Source organism: Bos indicus, chromosome 2, assembly GCF_029378745.1.
Source record: "Bos indicus isolate NIAB-ARS_2022 breed Sahiwal x Tharparkar chromosome 2, NIAB-ARS_B.indTharparkar_mat_pri_1.0, whole genome shotgun sequence".
NCBI classification, from domain to species: domain Eukaryota; kingdom Metazoa; phylum Chordata; class Mammalia; order Artiodactyla; family Bovidae; genus Bos; species Bos indicus.
This window is the reverse complement of record NC_091761.1, coordinates 72433371-72448788: the sequence shown is the minus strand read 5'-3', so window position 1 is coordinate 72448788 and position 15418 is coordinate 72433371. Positions and strand designations below refer to the sequence as shown.

Sequence of the window (15418 nt, the reverse complement as noted above, 5' to 3'; positions counted from 1 at the left end):
ACTCTCAAGAGTCTTCTCCAACACCACAGTTCAGAAGCATCAATTCTTCGGCGCTCAGACTTCTTCACAGTCCAACTCTCACATCCATACATGACCACTGGAAAAATCACTGGAAAAACTAGACGAACCTTTGTTAGCAAAGTAATGTCTCTGCTTTTCAATATGCTATCTAGGTTGGTCATAACTTTCCTTCCAAGGAGTAAGCGTCTTTTAATTTCATGGCTGCAGTCACCATCTGTAGTGATTTTGGAGCCCAGAAAAATAAAGTCTGACACTGTTTCCACTGTTTCCCCATCTATTTCCCATGAAATGGTGGGACCGGATGCCATGGTCTTCGTTTTCTGAATGTTGAGCTTTAAGCCAACTTTTTCACTCTCCACTTGCACTTGCATCGAGAGGCTTTGAGTTCCTCTTCACTTTCTGCCATAAGGGTGGTGTCATCTGCATATCTGAGGTTATTGATATTTCTCCCGGCAATCTTGATTCCAGCTTGTGTTTCTTCCAGTCCAGCGTTTCTCATGATGTACTCTGCATAGAAGTTAAATAAACAGGGTGACAATATACAGCCTTGACGAACTCCTTTTCCTATTTGGAACCAGTCTGTTGTTCCATGTCCAGTTCTAACTGTTGATTCCTGACCTGCATATAGGTTTCTCAAGAGGCAGGTCAGGTGGTCTGGTATTTCCATCTCTTTCAGACTTCCACAGTTTATTGTGATCCACACAGTCAAAGGCTTTGGCATAGTCAATAAAGCAGAAATAGATGTTTTTCTGGAACTCTCTTGCTTTTTCGATGATCCAGAGAATGTTGGCAATTTGATCTCTGGTTCCTCTGCTTTTTCTAAAACCAGCTTGAACATCTGGAAGTTCACGGTTCACGTACTGCTGAAGCCTGGCTTGGAGAATTTTGAGTATTACTTTACTAGCGTGTGAGATGAGTGCAATCGTGCGGTAGTTTGAGCATTCTTTGGCATTGCCTTTCTTTGGGATTGGAATGAAAACTGACCTTTTCCAGTCCTGTGGCCACTGCTGAGTTTTCCAAATTTGTTGCCACGTTGAGACTCAGGTTACCCATCTGCAAAATGAGCCCATATTTTGCAAGTCACTGGGCTGGCAGAAGGCACTCAGTTAATTGCTTTACATTGATTTGTACATGGCTGTTCTGAAAACCTCAAGCTAACATCACTTATCTCTCCACAAAAGCTAGAAAAATACTACTGGAAACCTACTAAGGCCTACTGAGGGCCTCAAGAACAGCTGTCCAAATACTTTGGCCAAGTCATTCCACCTTTAAGAATCTATTCTAGGGAAATGATTAGAATTTCAGGTAAACATTTACACCCAAAGATATCTATTCCAGTGTTTATCTACAACAGCAAAAACTACTGATAGGAAAAAAACCTAAATGCCCAACAATAGAGTAAAATAAAATATGTTTATGGATGGACTTCCCTGGTGAACCAGTAGGTAGGACTCCACCCTTCCACTGCAGGAGGCATAGGTTCAGTCCCTGGTTGGGGAACTAAGATCCCACATGCCACACGGCATAGTCAAATTAAAAGAAAAAGTGTATATATATATATGCTTGAGTAGATAAAGGAATACTAGATAGACAATAAAAATCACATAAAGAGTATGCATTAATAATGTGGACTATCCATGAGATAATGTTATAGTGAAGTTACTGTTACAATTAAGTTATGATGTAACTTCAACTTTGTAAGAAAATATACAGCCAAAAAATTATTCCTTAGAAACAAAAGAGAGACTGGAAGGAAACTTGACAAAATCTTCCTCTCTGTGCTATTTCCTATTTCATAAGTTTTCTATAAAGAAAAAATGTGAAAAAAAATTACATCTTAGTTTTAAGATCTTGTGGGGGAAATATTTTGTTGTTGTTAATATTTTTACATCAGAAGGGAAGGCTCTGCTTGAATGCCCAGGTGCTAAACCAAAGTATAGACCTGAATAGAGCCTGAGCCAAGCAAAGAGATGGATGTTCAAACCTAAATAAAACAGAAATGAAATCTAAGGAAACAGAAGCAGAAGAAAGAGGGTGAGGGTGGGCCTGGACTACTGGGGAAATGGGAGGTACCCACCGGGTGAGCTGGGCTGGACAGGAGAGTGGGTGGGACCAGGTCTGGCCCAAGTGCTGCGCTGCTGCTGTCGGCCTGGCTGGGCAGGTGGCTAGGCAGCTGGAGAGGGACACACAGTGCTCTGGGAAGCAGGTTAGTGGGTGCCCAGGGCTGGGGAGTGGTCTGGGGGCTTGGCTTCTCACTGCTGACATCACTGCAAGCAAGGACAGGACTTATACCATGGGCAGGATGGGGGCTAGGAGGTCTATGGGTCACGTCTAGTCCAACCAACCAACCTCCAGGCAAGATTCCAAAGGGGCCATCAGCCTGATGCTACCTCCATCTTTCTTGCCCACCAATAACCACCCACGCAAGGGGGTCCTTGGAGAAGGGAAGAGGCATGTCAATGAAGGAGCAGCACTCTAGTATGGGACCGCAGCTGCTCTCGGTAGAACAGTGGAGCTGGGCACTAGTAGTCTGGGGGTCCGTGGACTGAGGGCCGGATCTAGAAAGGAATGAGGCACCCAGGTGTCAGACACCAGCGACACAGAAATGCCACCAGGCCTCATCCCACTTCCCTCGGGCCTCCCAGTGCCGGGGGCATAGGTGGGCAGTGTGCCCTCAATCTGCCCTGGGAGGTCTAGACCAGTCCATCTCCCTCATGGCAGGCCCCCTGCACCCAGCCCATGCCCATCATGGCAGGCCCCCTGCACCAGCCCATCCCCCTCATGGTAGGCTCTCTCCAGCTCCAGGCCTGAGGCCATCACGGCTGGGAGGCCGTGATATCCCACACCAGCTCCTCTCACTCAGTCTGTATCTCCTTCCTGCCCTTCTCAGGGAACCATAAAGACACCCACAGGTAAGTCAAACCTCAGTCTGGGTCACTCTTACCAAAGACCTGCTCAAACACTCCAATGCTGAACTAGACCCAAAAAGGGTCGGACTTCTGCCAGCTGAAGCAAGGAACCAGCCATCATGATGCACAGGTATAGTTTCTTATACAGAAAGAAACAAAGGAGCCATCCAAAGGACCCTCAGGTCAAGAACCCATGGCACAGAAACTAAGGTGCTGATTTAATAAGCTCGCTGCTCTCTGGTTTCTCCAGGTATCTTTCTCAGCAGACTGTGGGATTGTCGGAGCTGGCTGACAGTCTCAGAAAGACAGCCCATTTCTCTGTGATGTCTGGAGCAGAAGCAGCTCAATTCTCAGCTAGCTTATTTGCCCCAACCTCCAGTCCACCAAATAGCTGGGCAGTCTAAATGCTGCTTATCCATCCAGTCTTACAGAAGGAAATGCTCTCCCTTTATTAAATGCAAAAATCAGTGAGGTGAAGAGCATCACAGGAAGAAATCATTAAATCCCCATCACCTTGCCCTAAAAATCCTTGATTAAATGCAGATCTCAGGGTCCCCTCCAAGGGAATTCACGGTCTGTAGGTTCTCCCTGGGGGGGGCCTGAAAACTGAAAGTGAAAGTGTTACTAGCTCAGCTCAGCCATGTCTGACTCTATGGACTGTAGCCCACCAGGCTCCTCTGTCCATGGGATTCTCCAGGCAACAATACTGGAATGGGTTGCCATTCCCTTCTCCATGGGATCTTCCCAACTCAGGGACTGAACCTGGATCTCTTGCACTGCAGGCAGATTCTTTACCATCGAAAAGGTTGAGGGGCTTGAGAATCTACATATTTAACCAGCTTTCCACCTGAATCCCTGGCAGGAACGAAGCCCGCTGGAGGCTTTCTTTTCAGATTTGCCTCTTTAACTCATTTCCAGTTCTGACTTCATTCTCCTATGCTAGTTCTTTTTGTTTAAGTGCATCTTAGAAGAAAAAAATCTAATTCATAAAGGGATCTGGTAGTTAAAAGACTTCTGAATGTGTGTGTATACATGTATACACACACACACACACACACACACACACACACACACATTCTTAACATAGGAGAAGGAAATAGCAACCCACTCCAGTATTCTTGCCTGGAGAATACCAAGGACAGAGGGGCCTAGGGAGCTATGGTCCATGGGGCCGAGAGTCAGACAAGACTTGACTATACCACCATACTTAACCTGAAGAGTGGATACATATCGATACTACATTCATGCATGTAAGTAACATAAAGACATTAGAGTACTATATCTTAGAAAGATGAAGACATCCAAATCACATTCAAACCCTGTCACCCTGCTTCATCCTGCCGCCAGCGCACCTGACAACTCCTGGCTAAGTGACTGCTGAGTCAGATTTCTTCTCTCCTTACATGAATGAGGCACATTCAGCCAGCGACCATCAGTGATGTCCCCTCACCTTGATCTCCATAGACAGTGAGAGTCAGCCCTAAATACTCTGTCGCTGCCTGGACACACAATGTATCACCCCTGCACAACACTCTGCTATCTGCAGAAATGGTTGAGTAATGTCCTTTCAACCCATCATCTGATCACGATGACCTCAATTTTTGGAGAAGGCAAGTCAAAACTCGACACTTATCTTCAGAGATCCAAGACATATTTATGTGTCAGCCCACCCTTCAACTTGGCAGTAGCCTTCAGGAAAGTCTGAAAAGGCCGTTGCAGACCAAATGCTTCCCCCGCCCCCACCAATGTCCCCACGTCCAGCCCATGCCCGCTCACCCAGTGACCATATCCCAGAGGAGCTCTGAGCACTACAGCTGACTAGGTAGTGACAGGCGGGGAGGTGGGGGAAGGAGGGTTATTCCTTGAGAGGAGCCTCACTACACTCTCCCCAAAAGCAGAGGCAAAGACCAAGACCCCACACTCTGTCCAGACCTTGGTGCCCCCCACCAACCCTGCCTGAGGTCTGATTCTTAATGATGACTGCGAGAGGCAGGGTGTGCTAACTCCCAAGAAATTGTGGCTGGAGGATCTGAGAGATCACACCTGCCAAGTCCCGCCCCTTCCACAGAGAGGCCAAGCGACTTGCACCGGGTCAACCCAGCTCCTAAGTGACTGGTCTCACACTCTTGGAGGGTAACCCAAGGGTTCAGGCTCATTACTCATCACAGGGCACTTATCCATCACTTTTACTCTCTTCCTCAGCTTTTTCCAGAAGAAAACACATCCTGCAAAGATGATACATATAGGAAAGTCTTCCTAGCATTTTTTTTTTGGTGGGGCAGTCCTCTGCCCAACTTTCTAAATCACTGCCACCTTCATGGGCAGCTATTAACAACTCGTCTTAAGATGGTCTCGACAAACCAGTGACAAAGATGGGGGCAGGGGGCATCAGAACCCCTTCAGCCTACACCTGGCTTAGACAGACTCATCCTTCAAGACTAGTTCAAAAGCAAAAACCCAGCTAGGTTACCAAAGTAGAGCCTTTCAGTCCCAGGAGACGTATTACAGTGATGGTCACTTTGGATTTATTTCCATGCATTTATGTCCTCCCCCAGAAGGCACTTGTTAACACTTCCATCCCCTGCTTCTTAAACCTCTGCTTGGTGAACTATAGATCCTCCTAGAAAGAATCAACACATTAAGAGCTATTTTCTGGCCATCAAGGCCTACCTATGCCACAAATACTTGCATACTAATCTCCCCATCACAGGTTGAAAAATATGGACTTATTTTTTTTTAACTCCCAACATAATGAATGAGTTTAAATATTAGAAGTTGAAATTATTAAGTAAATCATTTCACCTGCAAAGCTTCTATTTGCATAATATTAATTCATGGTGGCAGCTAAAACAAATTCATCACATTCTGTATATTAGAAGCTGATTTATGTAGGAACTGAAAAAAATCATGAGCTCAAAATTATATTGACATGATGTACAGACTCAATGGAGAAAGATTTTTCTCTTTCCTTCTTTCCCTTTGATTTTTTTTTTTTTAACATCATCTGAACAATTGAATTATGGTGAGAAGGAAAAGGATTTGAGGAGAGGAAGGAGGCGAAGGGCTGGCATCTCAGAAAATGAATAATGCTCCCGCCTCACGTGTGTGGCAGGCTCCCGGTGCGGGTATACACACACACTCCGGTTATTAATGTCAAGTATGCCAAAGATACGCTGGGAAATCATTACCATTCATCGCCACTAACCGCCATTAAATTTCAATCAATTCAACTTAGCACAAGTGTACTTGAGCGGCCCTTACAGTTCCTTATAAATGTGGCTCAAAAGTCGGGCTGACTTATTGCATTGTCCACAACACAAAGGAGCATTGCTAAGCGTCTGCTTGGACCCGGGACCGACGCTCTTTTAACATCCTCAGCATTCAAAGATCCTTCTTTTTCTGAGCGCTAAGAGGTCTTCAATCCCTACAGATCAAGACGAATTGGGGGGGGGGGGGGGGGGGCGGGGCGGGGGATACTATTTTGAATGACCACCATTACTTTCCTGCCTTGGTGGGAGAAGGCGGATGGATAGGGCAAAAGGAGGCCTTCGTGGCTTCAGTCACTCGCAAATATGCCTTCTGGAAAAAGTTTTCTGATGCCGCCAAAAGTTTGGTAACGTGGCCCCTCTTCTCCTGGCTTTAGTGAAATGCTCTCAATTCACTCTGCAAACTGTCACCTAAAGTCGAATGAATCCCCTTCTCTTCTCGGAGAAGTGGGTGGGGAACCACTGGGAAGAGGGAGGGAGGGCCAGCGGCCGTGGGCAGGGAGAAGCGCCTTCCCCAGGTGAGCGCGGGCGCGCTCCGGTCTCCCACCCGGCGCCAAAGGCGCCCGATCTGGATCTGGGCCGCTGGCTTTCTTCCCGAGCCGCCACGAGCAGGGTCCGGCCTGCCGCCACTCGCCGGGGGCGGCCGGTGCGCGGCCAGGACAATGTGGCCATTGTTTGGGCGCCGCAAACCCGGCCGGCGGGCAGGTGGGAGGGACGCGGCGCCGCCGGCGCGCGAGCCGCTCGGGGCGCGGAGGGGTCCCGGTACTCGGGCACCGTCCCGGTGGCCTGGACACGCGGCTTCCCGGAGGCCTCGCAGCCAGCCCTCCGCGGGGCAGAAAATGGAGGGGCGGGGAGACGGAGGAGGGAGCGGAGGGGGAGCGAAATAAAAAGATGCCTAAAGAAAGAGGAGAGGGAGGGAAAGAAAAGACAGGAGCGAGGAGAGAAAGAAGACGTAGGGCGGGGAGAGGCGGGACAGAGAGAGCGAGACTGAAGACTGGGGGAAAAGAAGATGGACAGGGAGGAGACAAAGCGGGCAGAGAAGGGCGAAGCGGGTGTCGGGGAGACAGACAGACAGACGTGCAATCGAATCCGACCCCAGGCTACCCAGGAAGCCGCTACAAAGAGCTAAAGTTCACTCTGTTTCGTAGAGGGAAGCGGCTCCAAAGAACCCAGCCGAGTCAGCACAGCGTAATCACACCAGGGGCTTTGCTTAATTACAGGTCTGAAAGCCGGGGCTGGAGGAAGGGCCCTACTTAACTGTGTCCCGGGGAAGGCCCAGGCACTCGAGAGGTTTGCCAGGGTGAACACAAATATCCCCATCCCTACTCCGCCCCCTAAGCCCAGGGAGCCCCGATCCCAGAGGAACCCGGATCCCGGAGGTCGAGGCTGAGGTCTGCAGCTGGCACAGAACAACCAACAGGATGGAGTGCGGACGGGAGTCCGGGGCTGAGACGGCGCTGGTCAGCCAGGAGGCCCCGCCTCAGCCCGGGGGCAGGGCCACCCCCTCCCCCCTCTCACTCGCTCACTACCTCTCAAGAGGCCAGGGGCCCTCCGCCCAAGGGGGGAAATCAATCCCTTGCTAATGAATAAAAAGTCCCTTTTATTTCACTGCTGTGTTTGGTTCATTAAATTTTCCACAGATTTGCAGAGAAGAAAACGTAATCAATAAACCTTGACAAAAAGTGAACGTGTGAAAAAGGCCGGAGAATGGAAAACTGAGATAAAAGTGATATCCGATCACAGATTTCAGGGCCAGATGACGAGCTGGGGCTGCCGCAGAATCTCAATGGACCATCACCCTTTTGCGGCTTTCCTTCCCTTTGCTGAAACTCTTCTTTCAAGACAATAGGAAATGCACTAAAACTTTTTTCTTATGCTAATGCCTGAAACCGGGCACTCACAGTTAAAACACATTGCCCGGCAACCTGTTTTTGGGGGGCTTTTTATGACACACATGCACACACACAAAACCACATGAACTTATGCACTTTAAACCAAAAATCTCAAAAACAGTTTATATGAACTCTTTGGTCACATCTTAAGTGAGTTATTTTCCCTCACACAGTATGATTTTTAAAAAGCTAGAAGCAGAACACAAGCAACTATATTGAGGGTGCTTTTGTTGATAAAGGACATGAGGAAAATAAAATACTAAACAGGCAGAAAGTCTGCTGTTATCACTAGGGTATTCCCCCAGGGGGTTAAACATAGTTTTGTAGGTTTAGGATATTTTGGTCACCCTCCAAACCTAAAAACAATGATCAAAAAAAACATGGAAAGAAAAAAAAAAACAATGATCGATGATTTTTTTTTTTTTTTTTTTATCCTTTGGAGTCCACAGCAAACATTCAAATTCATTTTGGAATACGCAGTATTAAATCTGGTGGCAAGGATTTATTTAAAACCAACGAAGCTGTTGTTCTTTACCAAAAGACATTGCCAAATGACAAAGCCGTCCCAGGACCCCTTCCCAAACCATCTTTTAAACAAACCTGAGGCCACAATTAAAGAGCAGCCTCCCCTCCAGCCTTCTTTAGAAGCCAGTGAGCCTTTATCACTGAAACCGGGCCTATTCTGGTGGCTTGTACAATCACCTCTGTGGCTTCTCTGAATTTTCTGAAATCTAAGAGTACAGTTTTCCTCTTTGGTATTCTTCACATGTTTCAAGTGTGCACGCCTCTGACACTTACTGAAAAGAAGAAAGCAGGGAGCTGCTACCCCGGGGAGGGGTTCCTTTTCAAAGGTTCCAGGGGATACAGTTGCAGCCCTCCACGGCTAGGTCCGAGCACCATCCCTGAGCACCAGGAAACAGGGCCTGGCACAGGTAGAACCCCTCTGCATCCTAAAGAAGCAGGACAGGTAGCTCCACCTCCCTGGAGCTGGCCTATGAGCCAGCGTCACGGGATAAAAGGAAATGCGGCTGAACACACTTTTCCCAGGAAAAGGCAGGCTGCCCTACCCCTTGAGTCCATAAAGCTACTGGGCTCGCCTTTTGTGCTTCCACAAGTCAGCTGGGTGTGTAGGGGTCACACAGTCTTTCAAAGTGCCCATGAAAACTGCCTGGTCCCAGATAGAGGGACTTGCTGGCATCTGTAGGGTGAAGGTTCCTCTGCCTTCCTCTGGGTGGTCAAGAGAGGTCCTGCTGAAAGAAGGGTGTTTTTTAGGCAAATATTCAATTTTGTCAGCCTGCCTGCTGAATCGCCAGGTTGGCTAATCCAACCCTAAGGGCTGTACTGTGTACAGGGCACTTGTGGGAGTACACAAAGCATGAAGCATTTGTGTATCTTTCAGTCTGCAGTGCAAACAAGCCAGCTACAGTACACAGCCTCCAAGACCCCTGCAGCCCGGCAAGGAGTCATTGACAAGCAGCCCTGTAGCCCCCTCTTCCATGAGTGAGCTGGAGCATCCCCGAGAACACACACTGGCCCTCCTAGAACACACACCAGCCCTCCTTTCTAAGGCTGCCTGGCCAGAAGGGCCTCTCTAACCCCACATACCCTTCAAGATGGGCCAAGCCAAAAAGTCCCCTCCAAGGCCACGGGCAGGGTCCATATGAGTTTGGAAGCAGCCTGGGATGCTCTGCTGAAGGGGTCTGAACCCTGTACAAATTCCCCTCCAAACCATTCCCATGGAGAATGATAAAAAAAAAAAAAAAAGAAAAGAAAAGAAAAGAAAACTCTCCCTAACAGTCAGGCCTGCCTTGGTCCTCAGTGAGCCCGGGCCTGATTTGGGAGTGTCTTCCTCCTTCCTATTGGCATTCTCAGCCCACTGACTTTGAAAACAGACTAAGCTGACTACAGTCTCACTCAGATGCCTAGCCAAGGGACAGTCAGGTCACCTGAGGCCTATTTCCTGGGTGAGTGGGGGCCTCACCTCCGTTGGAGTGCTTCCTGCCTGAGTTTAAATCCCCCTACCATCACTAACTAACCTCACAAAATTAGTTTATTTCTCCCAGCAGAGGGGAAATACAAACCATCCTAAATATCACAAACCAGAACTAATTTCTGAAACTCAGACAAGTGACAACTCTCTACGTGTTGGGGTTTGACTGGGACCTTAAATCTTGGGGAGAACCCTCAGCCATCAGGGTCGAAGCAGTAGGTCTGAGAAAACGAAAGCAGGAAAGATGAAGGAAGAAAGAGGCACAAGAAGGGAAGAGGTGGGGTCCTGAAGGGATGTATCTGCAGTGGTCTGGATGCCTCCTGCCTCCCTATAGAATCAGTGACCCTGGCCAGACCAGAAGCTGGGGCGAGCCTGAAGGCCACCAGAAGTCAAAGCAGCCAGGCACAGTTAGGGTGCCCATGCCAGCCCTGGGGAGACCAGCCCGGGTAGCTACACAATGAGTTTTTTTTTCCGGGCAGAGGCAAGTGCAAAGTCGCTCTGAGGCCCCCACGGGACAGGGAAGCCACCGAAGAAAGGAAACTCCCAGGCAAGGTAAGGAAGTGGGCGGGGAGGGGGCTTCTGGGTCAGGTGGTAGAACAAACAGATCTCCTCAGGAGATTGGTGACCAGCCCGCCTATTCCGTGGCTTTCCATCGCTGTATATTTTGGATTTCAGCGTTTATTTACTTTCCTTTTTGGCACCGAGCCCCCTGAGCACGCCAATACAATATTTGTTTAAACACTATTTTATGCCGCTTGCGAGGGAACCGTTTACTTTCAAATGCTCCAACATCCCCCTGAGCCTCGTCGGCAAACAGCATATGAGCGTTTTACAACTGCTCCCTTTATCTGGAGCTGTCGGGATTAAACCTTCACACGCCTGGCGAGGACGGCAGGGCGGGGGTCCCGGGACTCGGCCGCGGCCACCGGGCTGCAAAGTCCTCCCAGGAGCCCGAGCGCCGCGCGGGATGCCCTAGCGAGAAGGCAGAGCAGCGCAGTAAAAGATCCCCGCGGCCCAGCACCACACTCCGGGAAAAGGTCGACTCTTCCCCGGCCGGGATCAATTCTGAAAGTCACACCAAAAAGACACAAAAGAGAGGGGAGTGGAGGGAGGCACCCTGCGGGAGATCCAAAGCCCGCGAGCGCCACTGCGACAGGGCACCCGGGGTGAGGCGCTCCGGCTCCATCTCCAGATCCTCGCGTAGTGGAAGTCGGGTTTCCTAGGAAGTGACAGCAATTACTGTCGGGCTGAAAAGGCACCCAGTTGGGTGCACTTCCAGCGCCCCCTCCCCCGACATGGGGGGCGCGCTCACACACACACACACACGCACGCGCTCCCTTCCTTCTCCTCCTACCAGCGGCCCCCCTCCCCGGGCCCCGTCTGAGGGAAACGCTCCCCTTTCTAAACCCTTAATAGGATTGGCGCCCAACTCTCTCTGCGCCGCTCCCCATCCATCGCACACAGATCAAGTTGCAGTAGTGGATTTTTCAAATTCCTCAGCAAATATACTTGTTGAGAGATTGCCGGCGGCGCGGGGGTAGACGCGGGGGCGGGGGGGGGCGGGGTGGACGATGAGTGGGGGCGGGGAAGAAAGAGCGTGGCGGGGGAACACCGGAGGACAGGGCGAGAGATTACGTGAGGATCCCTCGGGGAAGTCAAGCGGATCTCAGAGCGGAGGGCAAGAAAGGAGGAGGAGGAGAGAAGCAAGGAGGGAGGCGGGAGGGAAAGCCTGACCGAGGGGGAGGGGGCGACAGGGCCCGAGGAGGGGAGGAAGGAGCGAGAAAGAAAGAAAGGCAGGGCTTGGGACGGGCAGCGCGGAGAAGTGCAGTTAGAAGTTCGCAGCGGCCGGCTTCAGCCCCTCCACCCCCTGCACACTCCCCGGAGACACACTCCCACGGCCCACCGCTGGAGCTCGCAGCATCCCAGTCTCCCCGCCCTACCCCCAACTCCCGAAAAAACAGCCCCGGGCTAGGGGGCGGTGGAGACCGGGTGGAGGCAAGCTCGGTCGCGCTCCCCAAGAAGGCAGGCTCCTTCCCCCAGGTGCGAAGGAAGATGCAAAATCGCCCCCTTGGTCCCGAGTTTCCATCCCTGGAGTCCCCTTAGGTCCCAGCCTGGTTTAGTCAGAACCCGGACGCGGGCCGCCGCGCTAGCCCCCGGTGCCCGAATCCCCGTGCCATGGCGCGGGTACCCGGCCGAGGGACGCTCCAAGACGGCGCAGCATCCCAGTCGGCCCGAGTTCGGCCGAAGTAGGGGGCACTTCGCGACGAAAAGCAAGCAAAAGAAGGCCAAAGCAACTTTACCGAGGGAGACAAAAGTTTGCCTCTAGCACGCAGGTGGCCTCCGGGGCGCCGGGCTGTGGCTGCGGGACCCCATCCCAACTTGGTTGGCGCGGCGATCCACCGCGGGCTGCCGTGTGCCCGGGCTCACTCCGGCCGGGGCGTTGCGGGCCAGGCAGGGGAGGGGACCGAGAGGAGGGCGGGGGCCAGGCAGCCCCTACAGCCGGCGAGCGGGCAGCTCCCCTAGGCTCCGGCGCGCAGGGCGGCCCGAGCTCCTTCCTACGGCTCCTCCCGCTCCTCCTCGTCTTCCTTCGCGTCCGCCGCCGCCGCCGCCGCCTCCCGCTCCTCCTCGAAGACTCATTGATGGGAGTTTGAAAAAAAGTCCGCGGAGCCGTGCTGCCTCGGCTGGCGAGCTCCGGCACTCCCGCGCTCCAGCCCGCCGCGCACCCGCACGGCGCAGCGCCCCCGCGCGCACGGCTGCGGCACACAGGGCGCCGCGCCCCCGCCCGAGCCGCGCGCCCCCTCCCGGAGGGGATCCCGGGGACCTGGAGGGGAGGGGCGGCCCAGGACCCTCCTCAGCGCCCTAGAGAGAAAGCATACCTACGAAGAAAGTTCCAGCAGAGAACGAAAGAGCGCGCCAGTCCCCAACACTTTTTTTTAAGGCGCCGGGGTGGGTGGGGGGTCGCTAACTCAAGTCAGATGAGCTCCGGAGCCGAGGCGCTGGGACGGTTCTGTTTTCAATCTCTGAAATCCCCCGCCCTCCCCACCTCCCTCTTCCCCTCCGCCGGGAGATGCCCGGGTCGGCGTTCCCAGTGCGCCCGCTTCTCCGGGCGCCGGGGCGGAAGCGGGGGACTGGAGGGCTGGCGGGGAGGGAGGCAGGCTTTGGGGGGGCTGGTTCTACGCCGACTCTCCGGCAGCCACCAGCGCGCGCAGGTGCCGGGGTCCGGCCTGCGCCCCCCGCCGCGGCTAGCACGAGTCGCCCTCTGGGCGCCTGCTGGTGAGAAACGTAGCAGCCTTCTAGGTTTGGTGCCTGTGTGTTTGGTAGGAAGGGTTTTTGTTTGTTTTGTTTTGTTTTTAGAGACTCCACTCGAGCTGCCGCAACCAGATGGAAGTAATCAGAACCCAACAACAACAGAGGAAGAAGGAAGAAAAAAACCTCACTGAACTTTTGGACCAAAGTGTGTATGGGTGTGTGTGTGAAAGAACTTGCTTAAGCAAACTAGGTAACAAGCCTTGGGCCTCAGGCCTCACCGCAGCCCAGAAAGAGCTGGAAGAAGCAGGGGACAGCTGGCTGAAGTGCCCCCCAACCCATGGCCAGCCTCCAACCTCTCTAAAGCTGAGGATCCTCCTCCAAAAAGGGGACCCTCACCGGCACAAGTTTCCAAATTTTCCTTCTAACAGTTGTGGACGACTTACTATGTGCTAGGTGACATGTTGTATTATTTCTTTTGAATTATATAACCTACAAAACTCCAGGAAGTAGATTTTCTTCTCCCCCACTTTACAGGTGAGAAGACTGAGGCTTTAAGTGAAGTAGCTTGTACCAGGTCAGAGCACTGAACTGCCATCCTCCATGAGTTCAGTAGTTTGTACCATTAGTTTAGCCAAGGGTGTTGAGAGCATCTCTCTCTCTTCAGCCCTTTCTACAGTTGCATCTTGTATAGAATGTATGGGACTAAAGTCTCAGAGACCCAGTTCTGCCCTCCTTTCACAAGCCTGTGTTACTGATGTGACCTCCCTTTGTCAGTAGCTCTTTCCATGTGCCACTGACCTGACCAGCCTTTCTCTAACTTTATTTTCCACATTTTAACAGAAGAGAGAGCATTATGATCCCCTTTCCCTATTACTCACCTTCCTTTTAATTTCCTTACATTCATTTAGATGACAGGACAATTTCTTCTTGATCGAGGAAAAAATATATGCAGAACAATATCACAACAATCTGATGCTAATTTTGTTTTTCTCAAGTAGCCTTTCCGGACTGAAAGAAAAAAAAAAAACCCTTCAGGGTTTTTAAAAAACAAATCTTGGAGAAGTCAATGTATTTATCAAAGGAAAGAGAAGTTTGGAAGGGCTTTCTCTTTAAATATGATCAGATTCACCATTCCTCCGTGCTATTTGTTTAAATTCCTGCTGAGCTTTCAGACACAGACTCTAAGGAGACAGAAAAAGTAAACTCTCCCTCCCTTCCTTGGCCATATTTTAATGACCCTATTCATATCTACCCCATGAAATGTGCAGAATCATTTCATGTTACTGGAATATTAGCAGCGTTGGGTGATTACTTCATTACAAGCTTGTCTCTGTTGGTTTCCTTGTGTTGTTCAGTTTGTGAAGAAGTTTAAACAAATCGACATTTTAGGATATTTCGTTTTTCTCTGTTTTTCTTCTCAGTCCCGCTCCAGTCCTGCTGGAATGCAGGCACCCTCATAACCTTTTCTGGCTTATTTTGGCAAGGAGGTGGCTGTTGAGATGAAGATGGAATCTTTTCAGTTTGAGGAGAAGGTGTAAACATCACGCCTTGATCTCTAGATGGTCAGAAGTCTAGGCACTGAAAAAAAAAGCAATAGAAGGTGTGGAGTGGAGGCAAACTGGCAGAGCAGAGAAATGAACATTAGACACAAAGTCGTAGTCCAAGTCTAGCGCTAAATGTATGACCTTGGGTGAGTCCCACTTTGTTTAGTCCACATCCTTCTGTGTGCCCGGTACCATGCCAACTGATGCGACATCACAGTGAGTGGGACGAACGAGATCCTTCTCGTGGAGTTCATTGTTTCATGAATAAACAGTTAGGGGACTTCCCTGATGGTCCTGTGGCTAAGATTCGGCACTCCCAATACAAGGAGCTCTGGTTCAATCCCTGGTCAGGGAACTAGATTTAACATGCCACAATTCAGAGTTCACATGCTACAACTAAAGATCCCACGTGCCACAACTAAGACCCAGAACAGTCAAATACATAAATAATAAATATTTTAAAACACACATAGACAAATGTATAATTGCAAACTGGGTAAAGAAGACATACAAAGTGCACCAAAAGATCACCATAGGGGACCTAACC

General features: G+C 50.8%; 1 protein-coding gene across 1 annotated transcript in view; it reads right to left on the bottom strand.

The window, feature by feature from the left end:
- GLI2 (GLI family zinc finger 2) overlaps positions 1–12796 on the bottom strand; it is a 261229-nt gene extending 248433 nt beyond the window's left edge. Inside the window, exon 1 of the mRNA XM_019974048.2 lies at positions 12379–12796. The gene's annotated coding sequence lies outside the window, so the exon portion shown is untranslated. The remainder of the gene's footprint in view (positions 1–12378) is intronic.
- Positions 12797–15418: the final 2622 nt, after the last annotated feature.